Here is a 5,526-nt window from a genome sequence, read left to right as displayed (position 1 = left end):
GCTCATCCCACGTTTCCTTTCTCTGTCTCGCAGGTCAGCTCCTGCTGGAAGCAGATGGTATCCCAGTGTGAATGAAGGTCAGTGCAGGAGCAGCTGCTGATGGAAGTAAGGAAGTCCATGCTGAAGAGCTCTGAAGCATCTGCAGGTGACAGCAGCACCAGTCACTTGATTCACATGCTGCCAAGACAAGGATTAGCACGAGTTCCAGTATCTACAGTATCATCACGAATCACGATAGGATTACAATGTGTCCTCATACAAACGCAGCCATTTCTCTCTGAGTCCAAAGGCTGTCCGGAAAGCATCTTTGAGGTCTCTCACACCAAACCACTGCTGTCCGTGTGGGATCTGACTCATTAGGGTGTAGGGGTTAGGAACCACAGGCTGTCTTTTGAGAACGGGTTCAGTCATTTCCTTACATCTTGCACCAGCCGATACGTGCCGTCTGCCTTCCGTGCCGACAGGATTGGGGTGTTATAAGGCCACAGACAAGGTTCCAGAAGACCATCCTTAACCACTGTCTGTGTTACAGCTTTTAGACCCACTCTCCCTTCTAAGGCTATGGGATATTGTTGCTGTTTCACAGCTCCACTCCCTCCTTGGGCAGTTCTTTGTAAGGGAAAATTGTGAGTCCACCCCGATTTCCTTCCCCTGCCCACAGCTTTGGATTCATTTCTTCTCATCACCACCTGTTCACACATTCATTGACACCTGATATCTGTTTCACAGACTTGCAGCTGTAATCCTCATTTATTTGTTAAATCTCTCCCCCATAAATCGGTCCCTGCTTCAGGCACACAGAACAATTGCCCTGCAACTATTTTATCTTTCCATTTTAGTTCTGTGGTCTCCAAGAGTGGAGCTGTTATTTCTGATCCCTCAGCCCCAGTTATGCACAACAGCCACATCCAGATACACGTCTGGTACCTCTAAACTAGCTAATGCTGTAGGATGGAATGTTGTTTCTGCACTGGCTATCAAATGTGGGATTGCTCTGAAGCAGTACAGCACCATGTGTTTTGTAATTTGCCCTTAGAAACAGTTTGAAAAAGTAGAAAGACTTTATTAGTATTAGTAAAAAGAAGCTATTTCATAACATGTTTTAGAAATACAGTTGTTCAATCATGTGATCAGTTCTCACTTACAGAACTGTAATAGTTACAAATTGCATGGATATAGTATTCAGGACAAGAAAGCATGTTGTAAGGCCATTCTGTTTGGATAGGAGAAGCTCAGCAAAAGAAAAACAGACTCCAAAGAAGCCAGGGCCTCCACACAAGGCCGAACTGACTCACTCTGTGGGCAGGTTGGGATGCAACAGGCAGGCATCAAGAGACTCCCCTCTGTCCTGCTTCCAAACTTCTCTCTCTTCAGGGATGAGCAGGTGTCCAGAAATAGTGGCCAAGTGTTGATAAGCAGCTGTCAGACGTTCAATAATTAGCAGTATACCTGCTGAGCTAGCAACAATTGGTGTTTAGCCAGTCACACACACACACACAGAATGGCCCGGGTTGGAAGGGACCTCAAGGATCAGGAATCTCCAACCCCCTGCCACAGGCAGGGCCACCAACCTCAGTACAACTGCACATATGCACATTGCTGGATAGAAACAGCAGTGTGGGAAAAAACTGTATGCTGTGGATGAAAAGGGTGAATCAGAATGGCTTAACAGCTGTCACACAAGGAAAAGCAATCCCTTACCTGCTGTGCCATGCTCATGGCAGCAGCAATGCAGATGCCAGCAGCTGATGCCCACAAGGACAGCCAGCCTGGACTTATTTTCATTACATATCTTTGTCCTGATGTCCTTCTACAAGCTGGAACATTTCCCCATCTCAGCAGAAGAGGGCAGGATGGGTCCAAGGTGAGGGCACACTCTCCTCTATCTATCTAGCACTGAAAGATTAAGAGAACATGAAAATAGATGTGTTTCCCTGCCCATGGCAAACACCAGCCTTTCCATCCTTACAGTCCTTCCTGCCATCAGCAGAAACTGAAACAACATCCCACTCACCTTTGCCATGTCTGGCAGAGGTGGCAGCTCTTTCTATTGCATCCGTCTAGCTTTCAAGTCAAGAGCTTTTGTGTCACACAAGGAAAAGCAAACTTTTACCTGCTGTGCCATGCTCATGGCAGCAGCAGTGCACATGCCAGCAGCTGATGCCCACAAGGACAGCCAGCCTGGACTTATTTTCATTACATATCTTTGTCCTGATGTCCTTCTACAAGCTGGAACATTTCTCCATCTCAGCAGAAGAGGGCAGGAGGGGTCCAAGGTGAGGGCACACTCTGCTCTTTTTCTGGCACACAAAGAGAAAACGAAAACAAGATGTGTTTCCCAGCCCATGGCAAACACCAGCCTTTCCATCCTTACAGTACTTCCTTACTTCAGCAGCAATGGAATCAACATCCCACTCACCTTTGCCATGTCTGGCAGAGGTTGCAGCTCTTTCTATTGCATCCCTCTAGCTTTCAAGTCAAGAGCTCCTGTGTCACACAAGGAAAAGCAGCCTTTTACCTGCTTTGCCATGCTCATGGCAGCAGCAATGCAGATGCCAGCAGCTGATGCCCACAAGGACAGCCAGCCTGGACTTATTTTAATTACATATCTTTGTCCTGATGTCCTTCTAGAAGCTTGGCCATTCTCCCTCTGAGCAGAAGAGGGCAGGAGGGGTCCAAGGTGAGGGCACACTCTCCCCTGTTTATCTGGCACTCAAAGAGAAAGAGAAGATGAAAGACAGATGTGTTTCCCAGCCCATGGCAAACACCAGACTTTCCATCCTTACAGTCCTTCCTGCAATCATCAGCAATGGAAACAACATCCCACTCACCTTTGCCATGTCTGGCAGAGGTTGCAGCTCTTTCTATTGCATCCCTCTAGCTGTCAAGTCAAGAGCTCCTGTGTCACTCAAGGAAAAGCAATCTTTTACCTGCTTTGCCATGCTCATGGCAGCAGCAATGCAGATGCCAGCAGCTGATGCCCACAAGGACAGCCAGCCTGGACTTTTTTTCATTACATATCTTTGTCCTGATGTCCTTCTAAAAGCTAGAACATTTCACCATCTCAGCAGAAGAGGACAGGAGGGGTCCAAGTTGCAGGCACACTCTCCTCTTTTTCTGGCACACAAAGAGAAGATGAAAACCAGATGTTTCCCTGCCCATGGCAAACACCAGACATTCCATCCTTACAGTCCTTCCTGACATCAGCACAACTGAAACAACATCCCACTCACCCTTGCCATGTCTGGCAGAGGTTGCAGCTCTTTCTATTACATTCCTCTAGCTGTCAAGTCAAGAGCTCCTGTGTCAGTCAAGGAAAAGCAATCTTTTACCTGCATTGCAATGCTCATGGCAGCAGCAATGCAGATGCCAGCAGCTGATTCCCACAAGGACAGCCAGCCTGGACTTATTTTCATTACATATCTTTGTCCTGATGTCCTTCTAGAAGCTGGAAATTTCTCCCTCTGAGCAGCAGAGGGCAGGAGAGTTCCAAGGTTAGGGCAAACTCTCCTCTATTTCTCCAGCAGTGAAAGAGAAAGAGAAAATGAAAACCAGATTTGTTTCCCTGCCCATGGCAAACACCAGACTTTCCATCCTTACAGTCCTTCCTGTCATCTGCACTAACTGAAAATAAATTCCACTCACCTTTGCCATGTCTGGCAGAGGTTGCAACTCTTTCTATTGCATCCCTCTAGCTGTCAAGTCAAGACCTCCTCTACCACACAAGGAAAAGCAATCTTTTACCTGCTGTGCCATGCTCATGGCAGCAGCAATGCAGATGGCAGCAGCTGATGCCCACAAGTACAGCCAGCCTGGACTTATTTTCATTACATATCTTTGTCCTGATGTCCTTCTACAAGCTGGAACATTTCTCCATCTCAGCAGAAGAGAGCAGGAGGACTCCAAGTTGCAGGCACACTCTCCTCTTTTTCTGGCACACAAAGAGAAAGAGAAGATGAAAACCAGATGTGTTTCCCTGCCCATGGCAAACACCAGCCTTTCCATCCTTACAGTCCTTCCTGTCATCAGCACTAATTGAAACAACCATCCACTCACCTTTGCCATGTCTGCCTGAGGTTGCAGATCTTCCTATTGCCTCCCTCTAGCTGTCAACTCAAGAGCTCCTGTGTCACACAAGGAAAAGCAATCTTTTACCTGCTGTGCCATGCTCATGGCAGCAGCAATGCAGATGCCAGCAGCTGATGCCCACAAGGACAGCTAGCCTGGACTTATTTTCATTACATATCTTTGTCCTGATGTCCTTGTAGCAGCTGGAAATTTCTCCCTCTGAGCAGCAGAGGGCAGGAGAGTTGCAAGGTTAGGGCATACTCTCCTCTATTTATCCAGCACTGAAAGAGAAAGAGAAAATGAAAACCAGATGTGTTTCCCTGCCCATGGCAAACACCAGACATTCCATCCTTACAGTCCTTCCTGACATCAGCACAACTGAAACAACATCCCACTCACCCTTGCCATGTCTGGCAGAGGTTGCAGCTCTTTCTATTACATTCCTCTAGCTGTCAAGTCAAGACCTCCTGTGTCACACAAGGAAAAGCAATCTTTTACCTGCATTGCAATGCTCATGGCAGCAGCAATGCAGATGCCAGCAGCTGATGCCCACAAGGACAGCCAGCCTGGACTTATTTCCATTACATATCTTTGTCCCGATGTCCTTCTAGAAGCTGGAACATTTCACCATCTCAGCAGCAGAGGGCAGGAGAGTTCCAAGGTGAGGGCACACTCTCCCCTGTTTATCTGGCACTCAAAGAGAAAGAGAAAATGAAAACCAGATGTGTTTCCCTGCCCATGGCAAACACCAGCCTTTCCATCCTTACAGTCTTCCTGACTTCAGCAATAATTGAAACAACATCCCACTCACCTTTGCCATGTCTGGCAGAGGTTGCAGCTCTTTCTATTGCATCCCTCTAGCTTTCAAGTCAACAGAACCAGTGTCAGTCAAGGAAAAGCAATCTTTTACCTGCTATGCCATGCTCATTGCAGCAGCACCAATGCAGATGCCAGCAGCTGATGCCCACAAGGACAGCCAGACTGGAATTCTTTTCATTACATACCTTTGTCCTGATGTCCTTATAGAAGCTGGAACATTTCTCCATCTCAGTAGAAGAGGGCAGGAGGGGTCCAAGGTTAGGGCACACTCTCCTCTTTTTCTGGCACACAAAGACAAAGAGAAGATGAAATCCAGATGTGTTTCCCTGCCCATGGCAAACAACAGCCTTTCCATCCTTACAGTCCTTCCTACTATCACCTGGAATTGAAACAACATCCCCCACATCTCTTTTTTGAACTTATTCATGCATGAATAATAATAATGAGAATTTTTCTGTAAATCTTATTTCTGCATGGAAACGATCTGATAACCAGAGCTTTTTTCTCTAAAACAATCCAGGAAATTTGCATTGCTTATCTATGTACGCAAAATGTTTTTGCCATTCATCTCAAATATCAATACATCTGGCAAAATAAGATAGAAAAAGTATTTACAGACATTTTTGGACATTGATTACT

General features: G+C 46.5%; 1 long non-coding RNA gene across 1 annotated transcript; it reads right to left on the bottom strand.

Annotated features, from left to right (window-relative positions):
• Positions 1–4,056: 4,056 nt before the first annotated feature.
• Positions 4,057–4,821, bottom strand: LOC149912342 (uncharacterized). Its single transcript, XR_016462065.1, has 2 exons — positions 4,468–4,821; positions 4,057–4,349 (listed from the first exon to the last, which is right to left on the bottom strand). It is a non-coding gene; the product is annotated as an uncharacterized LOC149912342 (long non-coding RNA).
• Between the last annotated feature and the right edge of the window lie 705 nt (positions 4,822–5,526).

This window comes from Phasianus colchicus, chromosome Z (assembly GCF_987193195.1).
Source record: "Phasianus colchicus chromosome Z, bPhaCol1.hap1.1, whole genome shotgun sequence".
In the NCBI taxonomy this organism is placed as follows: domain Eukaryota; kingdom Metazoa; phylum Chordata; class Aves; order Galliformes; family Phasianidae; genus Phasianus; species Phasianus colchicus.
Note: the sequence above shows the minus strand (reverse complement) of the source record. Positions and strands in the feature narration are given on the sequence as shown.